Here is a 16,953-nt window from a genome sequence, read left to right as displayed (position 1 = left end):
CATTTATTGATAGGAAACCTGTAAGTGCTTCCTATTCATTCATCTGTGCAGCTGAGGCTCATTCTTAAAATGTGAGACATCAAGGGTTTGTTTAGAATAAAGAATGTGGTACTACAGCGCTACTACTATATAAATCACAGGAAAAAACACACAGCAAAAATACCCAAATGATATAGCTGCACACACAAAAACGGCGTACAAAACCAATAGTGCAATTAAAACATAGGTGTTGCCTAGACAGGTCACCTTCAACCTGTCTTGGGGGTCAGATGGTCTATGTCTGGACCCCCTGTCAGGGGATATAATACGTACCTCCCTGTCAGGTGAGGAGGCTACTGTACCCCTTGGGTTCTCTCTGAGATTCAGTTGCCATTTATATGTCTGGTGTCATTTGTAGTCATTAGTGTCCCTCAGATATTTCCTCTTTTTCCTCTGCTTGATCTCCAAGTCTTTTTGTTCCAAGACTTTGTTCAACTGGCTTGTGAGTGTCTAAAAGGAAGGTGAATCATTATGATCCTCCAAAAGAACCTTGCAGTCCGCAATTTGTTTGTTGATATTTGAAATCTTTCTCTGTTTCCGTTTAATAAGGAAGTGTAGTACTTCCAGTCCTCTATTGAGTCTTTAACTGTTAATCCATCATTGATGGGAACATCCCACCTAAGTCTCCTAGGGACTAGTCCCTTCTTAAAATACTGCTCATGGGAAGTTAAATCCCACCAAATGCTCACCTTTTTTTTCCATCAGGTGGCCAAACTTCCTAAAGTTGGTGACTAGGTCACCCAACTCTGTTGTAGGTTTAGCAGTAAACACATCTTTCAAATCTATTGTACAGTTCTCAATAAACTGAAAAATATCCATAGTTGCTGCTAATAGTGAAATTAGTAAATTAAGTGTAAATAAAGAATGTGGTACTACAGCGCTACTACTATATAAATCACAGGAAAAAACACACAGCAAAAATACCCAAATGATATAGCTGCACACACAAAAACGGCGTACAAAACCAATAGTGCATTTAAAACATAGGTGTTGCGCTAATACCAACAATTGCTGCTGTAGATACAATAAGTGCTAATGATACCACGTACACACCCTAACTTAATAGGAGGTATCAATCAATAGTGCAAATTGAAAAATGCAAAAAATTATAAAAAATTATATATATATACGCATTAAATGAAAAGAGGATCCTTCCTAATACCAAGATCCTAATATACGTGCACAAAGAACAAACGAAAAAACTAAAAAACTAAAAATCAAAAGAATACCTGACTCCAAGGCTATCCATAAAGGAATAAAGGAATTGGAAGAAAATAAAGAAATCATCATTAGGCCCGCCGATAAAGGCGGGGCCATTGTGGTCCTATCAAAGGAGTATTATTATGAGGAACTTGGTAACCAATTAAAGGATACGAATACATATATCAAACTCAGAGATAACCCAACAAGAGAATACAAAGAGGAACTCCTTGAGTTGGTATTCAGAGGAAGGCAAAAGGGAGTTCTGAACAAAAGAGAGGAAAAATATCTGGCCTCAGATGTTTGTAGGGTTCCGATTATATATACAGTCCCTAAGATTCACAAAAACCCTCAGAGACCACCAGGGAGGCCCATCATAAATGGAATTCAATCCATTAATTCCAGGTTGGGCGAGTATGTTGACCGGTTTATGCAACCATTGGTACCCCAAACCTGGGCCAATTTGAGGGACACCAAGCATCTGATCCAAATTGGAGACGACTAATATTGATGCCCAAAACACATATCTGCTAGCCACAGCAGATGTGGCATCTTTATATACAATCATCAACCATGAAGAGGCCATTGGGGCCTCCAAATGGGCTTTGAACAAATTTAGTAATCTTGTTTCGAAGCAGAAACGTTTCATTTTGAGATCTTTGGCTTATGGCCTCCAACATAATTATTTTTGGCATAAATCGGAGTACTTCAGACAATTAAATGGAATTGGGATGGGAGCTAAATATGCTCCAAGCGTAGCTTACATCTTTATGTCTGAGTGGGAGGAAACCGCTATATATACCAACATACCAGAACAACTAATACTGTATAGAAGATTTATAGATGACTGTATAGTAATCTGGAAAGTTGATGTTACCTCTTTAACACAGTTCTTTGATAAACTCAAGGAGAATGTGAAGAATATCAAACTGACATACACAATAAGTGAAAAAACTATTCAGTTTTTAGATCTAGAAATCACATTGGAGTCTCAAAAAATCACCACACAGACCTACTTTAAACCAGTGGAACAAAATAGTTATATACCAGTGCACAGTTGCCACTTTGAACCCTGGTTGATTAACATTCCAAAGGGGCAGATGATGCGAATTAGAAGAAACTGTTCAGACCCTCAAACATTCCTAGAACAAGCAAATTTGATTGGTACTAAGTTCACTAAGAAAGGATATAATCAGGACTTTATACAAGCACAAATTAAGAAAGTTCAGGATATCCCAAGACAAGCCCTCATACAGGATAAAATAAAGACCCCAAAATCAGATCATGAACTTCCTATTATCTTAAATTACAATGTTCAGCACAAACAACTCGAATCTATCTTTAGAAAACATTGGCCTATCCTAAAAGCAGATAGGCAGTTGCAAAGTATACTGCCGATTGTACCAAGGGTAGTTTACAGAAGAGCCCCTACTTTGAGGGATCTAGTGGCGAAAAATGTTCCTGATCCTCCTAACAAATCCAGTATGTTAACCTTTTGGCAAGGGAAAGGGTTCTTCCCTTGCAAACGATGCTATGCGTGTAAAAAAACCAAAATGGTCAAAAATGCACGAAATTCATATCAAATGTAACCCAAAAAGAATATGAAATCAAAAATCGAATTACATGCAGAACAGAGGGGGTGGTATATGTACTTCAATGTCCGTGTTCATTACAGTACGTGGGACGTACAAAAAGGCCCTTATGGAAACGCATCAGGGAACACGTACAGAACATAGAAAATGGTTTCCCGAAGCATAACGTTTCGCGGCATTTCGAACAGTGTCACCAAAAAAATCTGAAGGACCTGAAATTTTGGGCTATAGACAAATATACACCCCACTGGAGGGGAAGTCACAAAGTACGAGAACTAAGCAAAAGTGAATACCGATGGATACACGAGATGGTCACTCTAGCGCCAAATGGCCTTAATATTGAGTTTGACCTAAATTGTTTTATTGCGGATTATTAATCATGGGTAACATTATTATTTTATATTTTCTATAACCTTCTTTTTTAATTTAATTTTTTAGTTTTTATAATTTTTTATTTTTTTTTCCCCACTCAGAGAACACTAACCGGAGACATAATCAATTTGCGTTCATACGCTGTCTCCATTCTGGTTCGCATCATGGTAGGAAGTTACTTTTTTTGCTTTGTTGTTATGTCTAATATTGGTAGACATATTAATCTTATATGGCCTCAGGATGGCAAAGTACAAAAAGTGCAATTTTTTTTACATGGTAATAAAACCAAAGTGCCCATGCCCGAGTCCGCTAAACCCCCACCCACCCCCATACCCAAACCCACCCCTTTCTCTCCGAACCTCAGTCTCTTTACATATCCGCTTTTACTAAAATGTGCTTCCTACCCTATATCATCTGCGCTAGATAACTCTGAGATAACTTATAATTGACCCAACCCTGCCATTTCCGTTTAAATGTCTCTTCACCTTCCTCCCCCATAAACTTAAACTGTTCAATATAATAAATGTCATTTTATTTTAGCGAGATAATTCTTCATTGTTGGGGTCTCCGGATCTTTCCATCGTTTAGGGATCAGACTCTTTGCTGCATTCAGGATATGGGGTAGCAAGGATCTCATATATTGTTTACTAGACATGTTTATCCCATGGAACAGACACACCCACGGGTCAACTGCTATTTTAATTCCTGTAATTTCCTTAATCACTGATACTACTATATGCCAGTATCTTTTGATTTTGGGGCATGTCCACCAGAGGTGTGACATGGTTCTGGGTTCCATACAACCCCTCCAGCAGAATCTGGAGGTCTCCCCTTGAAATCGATGTGCAATATCCGGGGTGATATACCATCGTGATATACATTTAAAATTCATTTCTCTCATCCCACAGTTAGTTGATGTGATGTGCACCATCTTCAAAATTTTCCCAAAATCTTTATCCGTATCTCCTGTTGCCAACTCCTCATCCCATTTTTTAATATACGAAGGTAGCCCCTTATTTTTTAATCCCAGCAGTATTTTATAAATCTGTGAGATCCCACCTCTTCCGCTCGGAGCTAAGCACAGACGCTCTAGTGGGAGCACATTTTCCCATCTGATCGGATGAGGAAGGGAGTCCACAAAATGTTTCAATTGTAGATATCTCAGCCAGTTCAACTCAAACTTTTCTTTGTGTTCCCCAAGTTCCCGATAAGTACAAATTTTACCGATTTCCAGTATATCCCCTAGTTTTATGTCAGTTTTTTTAATCCAACTCCCAGTCAAGCTTACTTTCCCTGGTGCAAAGTAATTTTTCGTTTTTGTGTACCCTATCCCATATTAACATAGATATCCGTGTAATCGTATATAAGTGCTCTTTTAACTGTCTAAATTGTGTCGGAACCCAAATCTCCTTCCCTAACCTTGCTTGGTTTAAACTACTTTCCAATTTAACCCACAGTTTTTCTTTATTTTCTCTAACCCATTCAACCACCCATGTCATGTGAATAGCCATATAGTATGCTTTGATGTCTGGTAACCCCAAACCACCGTGCACCTTATCTCTGGTTAATATAGACATACTTATACGCGCTTTCTTTTTCTGCCATATAAATCTGATTAATAACTTTTTTAATATTTTAAAATATGCTTCTGGTATTGCAATCGGCAGCATTTGTAACTTATACAGGATCTTGGACAGCGTTAGCATTTTAAAACTATTTATTCTACCTAATATAGACCTCTATCTGGAAGCAATTTTTTTTAAATCCATTTTAATATCATTCAATAGTGGAATAAAATTATGCTGATAAATTAACTCTAGAGATGTTGTTATATTAACCACTAGATATTTCAACACTGTGTCTCTCCAAATAAATGGGAAGTCTTTTTTATATCTACTTACATCATGTGCTTTCACACTAATATTCAAGATTTCGGATTTTAAGGGGTTAATTTTTAAATTGGAGACTTCTCCATAGTCTTTTAAAGTTTTCAAAAGACTAGGGAGAGATGTAGTTGGATTCACTATATATAGTAAAATATCGTCGGCATATGCCACGATTTTGTGTTCCCCATCATCTGTCTGTATCCCTTCAATGTCAGGATTATTTCTAATCGTAGACAGTAAAGGTTCTAGAGACAAGGTAAACAATAAGGGTGACAAGGGACAACCTTGTCGGGTCCCTTTAAACATCTCAAACAGGCCAGATACCGTCCCATTTACCTTAACCCTGGCAGTTGGGTGCTTATATAATGCTTTTATCCACCCCAGCATCTTAGGGCCTACCCCATAAACTCTAAAGTAGCCTGAAGATATCCCCAGTCTACTCTGTCGAAAGCTTTTTTGGCGTCTATCGACAGTAGTAGACCTGGGGACTTACCTTCTTTTATTCTCTGTATCAATAACAGTGTCTTAATACTGTTATCCCTACTTTCCCTGCCTGGGATAAACCCCACTTGGTCCTTATATACCAATTCATTCATAATTTTCTGCATTCTACCAGCTAGGATTTTAGCGAACAATTTTACATCCGCATTTAATAGTGAAATAGGTCTGTAGCTAGAACACAATAAGGGATCTTTGCCTTCTTTAGGGATAATCGTAATTGCAGCCTCTAGTGCCTCACGACGAATATCCCAATTAGTACCGATGCCATTCATATAAGAACACATCTTAGGAACTAGAATGTCACTACATTTTCTATAATATTCAGTTGTTAGCCCATCGGGACCTGGGCTTTTCCCAGTTGGGGACTCACTTAGATTTTTCCTAATTTCAATTTCTGTTATAGGTTCCTCTAGAAAACTAAGTTTATCTATTGGGATTTTATTTAATCCTGCTTCCTCTAAGAATTTTTTATTATATTCTGCTCTCCTTTTCACTTTCTCGGGCGGATTATTTTGAGTTATCGAGTACAGCTTCCCATAGTATTCTTGGAATATTCCTGCAATCTCGGGAGTTGTATGTACCTTATTTCCTTTACTCGTTTGTATGCATTCAATAAAATTTCTTGTAGATTCGTTTTTTAACATTTTGGCTAGATATTTGCCCGACAAGTCCCCCCGTTGATACCTCTCTTTCTTAACTTTAAGACAAGCTGATCTATTTTCTTGTTCAATAAGGTCCCTTAGTTCCTCCCTTTTTAGAATAACCGAGTGTCCAACTACACAGTCCCCTGTTAGTTTATGTCTCTGTTCGAGATCAAGAATTGTTTTATGTAACTCATCACGTTTCTTCCTCCTTTCTTTTATTTTAGCTGTTCCAATTGCAATCAGAATACCTCTGATATAAGCCTTGTGGGCTTCCCATACTAATGCTTCAGACATATGTTCTGAGCTATTTTCTTTAAAATACAGTTCAAATTCCCTTTTGATCTTATTTACAACCTCTTCATCTTGGAATAGATCCTCATTAAGTTTCCATGTTCTAATGTTCTTTTGTATTCCCGCTATGTTTAAATTAATTGATACTGGAGCATGATCCGACAAAGTTACTATTCCAATATCGGAACTTTTGACTGTCTCCAAAGATCCATGGTCCACCAAAAATAAGTCAATTCTAGAATAAGTTCCGTGTACAGCAGAGCGGAATGAGTAGTCACGTACTTTTGGATGTTGTATTCTCCAAACATCCGTCAACTGATGTTGATGTAATTTCTTTTTAAGTAATTTCCGTTGTACATTCCCGCCCCGCTGCACACGCGATGTACAATCGGCATCTGGGTCCAGACAGAGATTCATGTCTCTGGCCATAATTACCCTGCCCGACTTGAAATCCATAAACCTCTCAATTACTCCCTTGAGAAATTTAACAGGGTTTTGGTTTGGGCCATAGATATTACCTATAGAGTAATCAACTTCATTTAATTTGCCCCTGAGGAAAAGATAGCGCCCCTCGGGGTCTACCATTCTCTCCCCCAAGGCGAATCTAACTCCCCTGGCAAAACCAATGGCAACTCCCTTTGCGCGTTTAATCGGTGAGTCCCCATAATACCATAGCGGGTAGTCATGTGAGCTTATTTTAAGATTAGAGTCCAGTGAAATATGGGTTTCTTGTAATAGAACTATATCTGCTTTAAGACATTTTAGTTCTCTCAGAATGTTACTTCTTTTTATGGGATTGTTCAGACCACGTACATTATACAAAAGAATTTTTAGGGTTCCTATATTATCTGCCGGATGGTATACACCAGGTTTCAATGTCAACCGTAAGCAGCTGCATCCAACATCACTACACTGCAGATTCGGAGAGAACCCCAATCAAAACCCCCCCCATATCCAACGCCCCCCCAATCCCTCCACCCCCTCCCACCCCTATCTTAGAACCCCCCGCCTCCCCCACCCACAACATCTCCTTCCCAACCTACCCCCCCCAAAACCTCCCCCTACCACCCCTATCAAAGTGGGGGATTACAGCCTTCAAAAGGCTCAAGGATCCGTGGCCCTCCTTCTCCATCCTGCCCTACGGTTCTCCCCCCGAGGTTGAGCTCTGATGTGAGACCCTCAGAGAGCTACTCCCACCCTTCCCCGGCATCCAGGCCCCTATTTGAACTTATATCACGTATAACTTGACTCGTAACCCCATGCCATTCCCCGTTCCCCCCTCTTTTATAATTTTATAATGTAAATGTGGCTAAATTATCACATGCCGAATGTGAATGTAGGCTATACATTGATTACTGGCTATTAAGTGCCAACATATTGTGCTACAAGCAGGGAGTCTGTGGCCATGTAATTGTATGATTCTGTGCTTTGTTATGGCGATCTATCGCTTACATAAGGTCTTATCTGAGGTATCTGGTCTAACGCAATAATACTATTATCCACTGGAGGGAGTGCGGTGGTTTGATGTGTGCTTGGCCATGTTCATAGAACAACCACTGTTATTGCACCTTTGACCACTGGGGGCATAGTATGCTTCCGTTTTGCGTAAAGTACCTTTTTTAACTTAAATTTAAATGTTTTCAAAGTGTGTAATTAAAGTCATTGTATCATTGTATATTTTAAATCCGGTTTCTTTTAATTTTGATGTCTGCCGGCAATGATGTGACTGGTCCCTCCTCCGTATGCCTTCCTCCATTGCCAGCTTAGATAAAAGCTTGGCTGACATGGTCACATGGCAACCCATGATTAAGTCACGTGCATAGTGACGCAATGCGTGGGGAAGGAGCCTAGTGACGCGATCGACGAGAGATCCGTCCGAATGAGGAGATTGCAACACTGAGCTGAGCTGCCTTCTGAAAGCTGACACTGATCTGGGGTTTCGTGAGTGTATTACCGCACTGTTTACCTTGCCTTTCCCCTTTGCATACAGTTTTGCACTATGGTTTGTTTCTTTCTCCTTATATGAGCTGTTCACTCCGGATGAATGGATGGTTATTCATTGCAGTACATCACATATTGACAGCAGTCTCAATACAGCCAAGGACAAATCCCTTCGTTTTCAATCAAGTCTTTTTTGCATTGTCTGTTAGCCGATTAAGGACTGTTTTTTTGCAAATAGTGTGTCACTACTTGTTTTAACAATAACCCTCCCTTGGTTTATTGTTCTTTGTGCATGTATATTAGGATCTTGGTATTAGGAAGGATCCTCTTTTCATTTAATGTGTATATATATCATTTTTTATAATTTTTTGCATTTTTCAATTTGCACTATTGATTGATACCTCCTATTTAGTTAGGGTGTGTACGTGGTATCATTAGCACTTATTGAATCTACAGCAGCAATTGTTGGTATTAGCGCAACACCTATGTTTTTAAAGGGTTTGTTTAGACCCCTGATATTTCACCAAAGCCCCCCCCCCCCCCCCAAACAGGGCAATAAAAAAAATACAGTAAAACCTCGGTTTGCGAGCATTTTATTCCAGAAACATGCTTGTAATCCAAAGCACTTGTGTATATAAAAGCATTTTTTTACAGGGTATGAAAGAGAAAAGAGGCACCTCTAAGTATAGCAATAAGTTGTACCTTCATTAAATGTAATCATATTGCCACACTTAGAGGCGCCTCTCTTATTTTTTATACTCAGTTGTGACATGATGCTACTCTTATATCAAGACATCACTTGTATATCAAGGCAAAATGTATTAAAACATTTTGCTTGTCTTGCAAAATGCTCTTAAACCAAGTTACTCTCAAACCAAGGTTTTACTGTAAATGTAACATTTAAATGAAAAAAAAAATATTGCTTTGATCTCTATAATTTCTGCAAAGGCATAGAATCAAAGCCGTGGCATGTGCATACCCCTAGCCACTGCTTCTGTTGCTCTGTGTTTGAGCTTTGGGGTGCACACCCTAATGCAATAGGCTGCGCACACCTATGCTGTGGATATGATTTGTGTATTTTCACAATATGATGTAACTGAATGAGATTTTAGGTTTATAGTTCAAAGCTATCCCCCATGATAAGCAAATATTTTCTAACTACAAGAGGCATGTGCATGCTCACTTGCATCTTGGTTTCTGTGTATTTCCTTCAGATCTGTGCAGTAATCCAGCATAAAAACTTTTCTTTGTACAGGAGCGTCCTGTAAATTACATAGTCATTGCTGTCCTCTCCTTGCGAAAGGGTAGCTGGTCTCACATGTGCCCCCTCCTATAGCTGGCTGACTGTAGTGGGCCCCTCCCACAGCTCTACTCCCTGCACAGGCTATGGGTGGATTTACTAAAGTCAAATAGACTGTGCACTTTGCAAATGCAAGCTTAGTGAATGTTGTAAAGTTCTGCTGGTTTCCGTCATCCGATCATTTGCAAGCATAAATACATTTTTTTTTCCCTTGCACCCGATTAGTATTTTGTTTAAAGGGAAGCTTCACCACATTCAATAATCTATGGAGAAAATTGATGCAACTGCACTTGCAAAGTACACAAGCTATTTGCCTTTTGTAAATTCACCCCTATGTGTAGCACAATGATGATGTCACTGCTAATTTTTCTGGGTAATATTTAAGTTTACTAAAGCATTTGGGGCCAGATTCACGTAGGTGAGCGGCGGCGTAACGTATCGTAGATACGTTACAACGCCGCAAGTTTTCATCGCAAGTGCCTGATTCACCAAGCACTTGCGATGAAAACTAGGCCGGCGGCCTCCGGCGCAAGGCGGGCCAATTCAAATGGGCGTGTGCCATTTAAATTAGGCGCGCTCCCGCGCCGGACCTACTGCGCAGGCTCAGTTTCGCAATTCCCGTTAGTCTTGGCACGCCGTGACGTAATTTTTTTGAACGGCGACGCGCGTAGCGTAATTCCGTATTCCCGGACGGCTTACGCAAACGACGTTCATTTTTAAATTTCGACGCGGGAACGACGGCCATACTTTACACAGCAATACGTTTGCAGACTAAAGTTAGGGCACCCAAAACGACGACTAACTTTGCGACGGGAAACTAGACTAGCGGCGACGTAGCGAACGCGAAAATCCGTCGTGGATCGCCGTGACTCCTAATTTGCATACCCGACGCTGGTTTACGACGCAAACTCCCCTCAGCGGCGGCCGTGGTACTGCATCCTAAGATCCGACAGTGTAAAACAATTACACCTGTCGGATCTTATGGATATCTATGCGTAACTGATTCTATGAATCAGTCGCATAGATAGAAACGGAGATACGCCGTCGTATCCCTTTTGTGAATCTGGCCCCTAGTGCCCACAATGTGGCTTTAGATCCTTTGTGAATACTGTATGTTGTAGTTTGTTTTTGTGCCCAGAGATCAGCTTTAGTATCACGCCTTCTAGTGTGATTCATTTTCTTTAGGGAATTGTATGAACACTGATTTAATGTGACAGCATGATGTTCCCCAATAGCATTTAATTGTAATGGTCTAGGGAAAGATAGTAGGGCTAATTTACTAAAGCAGTAATGACTGTTCACTTAGCTTAGTAAATAAGGTGATGCTGTGTTCATGTTGACTAGTAAATCAAGTGCAAGAAAAAAAAAAGTAAGAAAAACTGGATATTTGCTTGATCATTATTGCATTATTGAAGCTATGTAATATTCAATAGGCTAAGTCAGCAGTCTCTACTCATTTTGAAATCAACTCCTATGAAATTTTGTTGTTCAAAGTACATTTTTTAGGGGAAGTTAAATGCTAAGGTTTGATTTCCATTCGCTCTAAATAAATACCTGTTATTTTTACATATTATTATAAATTTGTGCACAGTCCATTAGCTTCCAAAAATTTGCAGCGCTCTTGACACATAGGCTCATGTGTCTCAGCAAAAATAATTAAATAGAACATTCAGGTTTAATGTAATAAATTAATTACATACTAAAATGATGAATGCAGCTGTGTTTTAAAGTAATAATTGTTTATTATTACTTAAATCAAGCATAGATTTTGTCGGGAGTTTCTATCAATCATGGGAGCAAAGTGTTCTGTTCAAGAGCAGCTAAATATAAAAATATAATTTAAACTTAAATATTTACAAATAGCCTTAACTGTAGATATATTAACCCCTTGCGCTTTTACTGCTACAGGGCGGCAGCCGTGGGCAGAATCAGGTATATATACCTGATTCTGCATTTCCGCCTGCAGGGGGCACAGACGCGCCACCAGCAGGCTGCTTCTCCTGTGATAATTCACAGCAGAAGTTGATCTGCGGGTCCTGCAGATTGTTAGTAACACACAGAAAACTGAGATATGCTTATGTAAACAAGGTTTATGTCTCATGAGAGCAAATTGTTCTGTTCAAGAGAAATACATTTTTTTCAATTTGAACTTAAATATTTACAGATAGTCATAACTGTAGATAGGTTAACCCCTTGCTGACCACCCTATAGCACTGCTACAGGGCGGCAGCTGTGGGCAGAATCAGGGAAAAGAGGTCTGCAGCGAAAGAGGCAAAAATTCTGCAGTATCCAAATATACTATTATGAAAGTATGTTTTTATATAACACCCCACTTCAATCAGTCATTTTGGGGGGCCACTGGTTTATCGCACCAGTTATAAAACTTTTTTTCAGGAAATGTCACTGTGTGTAGCAGAGGTAACGCAGCAAAAGAGGCAACAATTCTGCAGTACCCAAATACACCATCAGTCACAATGCTGCACAATACAAATCCACTATAATATGCTTTCTATGTTAGAAAGTATATTATAAGTGTATTACACCCCTATATAATGCACACCAAACAATAGTACACCTATACCAGTCCTTAAAGGACTTTTGTGGACCTGTTAGCTAACGATTTATGTCACTACAGTCTGTCCCTGCTCCTCACAGCAACCTCTCCCTACACTGACAAAAAGCAGAATGTATCTCACCAGTTATAAAACTTTTTTTCCAGTATCTTTTGTCACTGTGTGTAGCAAAGAGGTAAAGTAGCAAAACAGAAAAAAAAAATTCTGCAGTACCCAAATACACCAGGCACGATGCTGCACAATACAAATCCACTAAAATTTGCTTTCTATGTTAGAAAGTATAATATAAGTGTATTACACCCCTATATACTGCACACCAAACAATAGTTCACCTATACCAGTCCTTAAAAGGCCTTTTGTGGACCTGTTAGCTAACAATTTGTGTCACTAGTACTACAGCCTGTCCCTACTCCACACAGCACAGCAACCTCTCCCTACACTGACAAAAAGCAGAATGTAAAATGGCCACCAGATCAGGTCTATTTATAAGGTAGAGGTAATGTAATGTGCTGAATTGTCTCAATTGGATGTCCTGTACCACCTGTTGGATGTGCCATGGGTCAAAGTTCTTCTCAATGTAAAATGGTGGACCGCCGCGAATATCACCAAACCGCCGGTCGAACCGCCCGGCCATCTCCGATAGACAATTGTGCCTCAGCTACAATGGCCACATTTAACCAATGGGAACTTGAATGCTAGTAATCTGGGGGACAAACTTACCTGGGCTGAGTATTAAAACAGAACATTTTTCATATCCAAACAAACAGAAGATGATTGCAAATACTTGTCATTGCATAAATGTCTGTGCCTGAAGAAAAACCCTCATGATTGGATCATCAAATATTATTATTTTTTTAGTTTAAGTTTTTAAAGAAATTGCAAAAGTGTTTTTCAATTATATTAACATTAAAAAATGTGTATAAGATATATAAAGTGCACAGGATGCCAGGGATGGATCCTGGATGAGAGGTATGTGTCTACTTTGTTTGGGTTGTTGTCCCTTTAAGCAGGATAGCAAAAAGCAGTTTTACTCAGGGATTTTCAGGGGTTCTGTTGAGAAAAGAGAGATCTTGGGTGAGAAAAAGCCTTCAATTCTGACTACGGATATTTTGCACATGAAGGGGTTAATTCACCTGTGAGAGAGGGCTGAAAGTGCAGGAAGCCACCAGCAGGTCTCCATGAGATGTTGAATAGAACAGGACACTTGTGACTTTTCTGGCTCCCCTAGAGCAGACAGGGACTTTAAACTCTGTTGTGGGACAGGTTCATGCTGGCAATGAACCAAATTGTTGTGTTGTATCAGAAATGTATTGACTGTTTTAGTTTGGTTTATGCTGAAGAAAATATATTTTTGCCTTTTACAATGATGGCTGTATAGCAATCCAGTGTTAGGCCTCGTACACACAACTGTGCCCGGGAGTTAGGAGCGAGTGGGGGGCGCGTGTGTGCGCCACTATTGGCTGCTGGGAGAGATGATGTAATATTACGTGATCTCGCCCAGCAGAGCCGACCTATCGCAGTATAACTGCGGCGGCTGGTCGGCAAGCAGTTAATATCCTAACTTTTGCCACTTTAATCTAAACCTTTATTTGAAAAGGGGGAGGGGGGTAATGAGGGTTAGAAATCCAAGTTGGGTCTTAAAGAGGAAGTAAACTCCCCTGGTATGTTTGTACCTATAGGTAAGCCTGTAATAAAGCTTACCTAATAGGTACTGTAAATATATCTTAAACTTGCACCGTTTAGGAGATATTTACTGTATAGGCCACCAATGATGTCATCATGAAGGCGCTCTGAAGGAACGCCCGCCCGTGCCGTTTCTTCAGAGCCGTGTGCCATAACCGACGGCTCCTATGCGCAAGCGCGCATGTAAAGTCACGTGGCTCCAGCCAGTCACACAGCCAGAGTTTGTGGACCCGCAAAGAAGGCAGGCGAAGATGGACGTGGCCTCCAGCGGTGACAACGAGGGCTTCGTTTGTAGGTAAGTTTCACATAATGTGCTAGTATGTGATGCATAGAGTGGTTCTTAAGGAAGGTTTTTGCCTTAATGCTTTTCATGCATTAAGGTAAAGAACCTTCTGTCTGCAGCTCCCCCCAGCACTCCCTAAATACTTACCTGAGCCTGATCTCGATTCAGCGATACGCACATCGGCTCTCAGCTCTCCCCCCTTCTCACTGGAAACAGAGGCAACAAGGGGAGGCATTAGTGGTGGGTGGGGCCAAGCTGTGCTCTGTTTGTCAATGGACACACAGAGCCGACTCAGAATTAAGCACGCATGTGGGGGAACAAGCGGCCTGCTGTGGGGGCACTCTTCAGTGGGGAGGAGTCAGGACCACTGGTGAGGGACCTAAGAGGGAGAGGAGGATTGGGCTGCTCTGTGTAAAGTCTTAGCACAAAGCAGGTAAGTATAACATGTTTGCTATTAAAAAAAAACTAAATTTTGCCTTTACAAACACTTTAAGATAAAGAATGTTAATTCAAATATACAATATATATTGCAATTCTTTTTTTTTTAGTTTTGACCATAAATAAATTAATGCATTATATGCAAAACCACTATAGATTTTCTTTAAATTGTAAATCAGTACCACTAATAATATTCAGAGCAATATGTAAAATTTTCCTCCACTCTGATGGCTTTCCATTTTTGGAAAATATGCTTAAAAAAAAAACAGCAGTTTTTCTATGAAATTACTAAATAAAAAGCCATCTGCACATTTGCCACCCATCATACCATCATCTCTATACATATCCTTTCTTAGAAATGTAAAAATACATTTTATATATACTTTATATGTATATTTTTGGAGTTTCTCTTCAAGAGTAGAGCTTTCAAGGAGCTTTCCTCCAAATGTTATTGATCCCCAAACACTTTTATATCAGGCTTCCCATGCATGGATTTTCAGCACCACGTCAACATATCAGCACCACGTCAATATATTAGAAATGTTCAGCCTCCTGTCCATTTTAGGTTATCTCAGATCTTCAGTCTGTCTCTACACAAACACGCACTTTGCTCTCAAGTGGCAGGCTGGTAAGTACCATCAGGCTTAACATTACAGCCTTCTGGTTAAGGAGTTGCCCATTCACACTTGTTCAGAGACCATTTGCTTATTAACCACAGCCCGGGAGGATTTGGCTGCCCAATGACAGGGCAATTTTTTGAGATAAGGCACTGCGTCGCTTTAACTGACAATCGTGCGATATTGTACCCAAACAAAATTGATGTCCTTTTTCCCCACAAATAGAGCTTTCTTTTGGTGGTATTTGATCACCTCTGCAGTTTTTATTTTAAAACAAAAAATAGCAAAAATTTTGAAAAAAACACAAAGGGGTAGATCCACAAAGAAAGTACGCCGGCGTATCTATTGATACGACGGCATCTGGGTTAGATCCGACAGGCGTTTGTCTTCGTACGCCTTTGGATCTTAGATGCAATTTTTCGACGTCCGCTAGGTGGCGTTCCCGTCGTAATCCGCGTCGAGTATGCAAATTAGCTATTTCCGACGATCCACGAATGTACGAGCGGCCGTCGCATTTTTTACGTCGTTTCCGTTCAGCTTTTTTCCGGCGTATAGTTAAAGCTGCTATCTGGTGGCATACTCAATGTTAAGTATGGCCGTCGTTCCCGCGTATAATTTTGAAAATTTTACGTTGTTTGCGTAAGTCGTCCGTGAATGGGGCTGGACGCCATTTACGTTCACGTCGAAAACAATGACGTCCATGCGACGTCATTTGGAGCAATGCACCCTGGGAGTTTTGACGGACGCAGTTCGTTCGGCGCGGGGACGCGCTTCATTGAAATGAAACACGCCCCCTACCCGCCCAATTTGAATTCCGTGCCCTTACGCCGCGAGAGATACACTACGCCGCCGTAACTTATGGCGCAAATTCTTTCAGGAGTCAAAGAAAAGAAAAGCAAGTTACAGCGGCATAGCGTATCTCACATACGCTGCGCCCACACAGATGTATGTGGATCTGCCCCAATATCTTTTACATTTTGCTATAGTAAATATCCCAATTTAAAAAAAAAATCCTCAGTTTAGGCCGATATGTATTCTTCTACATATTTTTGGTAAAAAAAATTGCAAAGAGCGTATATTGATTGGTTTGCGCAAAAGTTATACTGTCTATAAACTATGGGAAAGATTTTTTTCTAGTAACGGCAGTGATCTGCGATTTTTTTGCGGTATTGCGATGTTGTGGCGGACAGGTCGGACACTTTTGACACATTTTTGTGACCACTGAGATTTACAGAGCAATCAGTGCTATTAATAAATAAGGGTTAAATGTGTACCCTATTTTATGTTCTAACTGTGAGGGGGATGGGACTAACTACTTTGTAGAAAGACACAATCTGTCTTGTCTCCTGAGACAACACAGAGATTTGTACATGTACACACGCAGACCCCCGTGCTTCTGCTCATGCACGCAATCGCGCGTGGCTGGAGTTGATCATCTCCATCGGCCATGCACATCGGGTTCCCTGCCCTTCAGGTCTGGTATGGATTTTAAGGGAAACCACGTGCCAAAATGAAAAAAAAAATGGCGTGTGGTTCCCCCTCAAAAATCCATACCAGACCAATAGCCAAGCACGCAACCTGGCAGGCCGCAGG

The sequence above is a fragment of the Rana temporaria genome, chromosome 5, assembly GCF_905171775.1.
Source record: "Rana temporaria chromosome 5, aRanTem1.1, whole genome shotgun sequence".
Lineage (NCBI taxonomy): Eukaryota > Metazoa > Chordata > Amphibia > Anura > Ranidae > Rana > Rana temporaria.
This window is presented reverse-complemented; position numbering follows the sequence as displayed.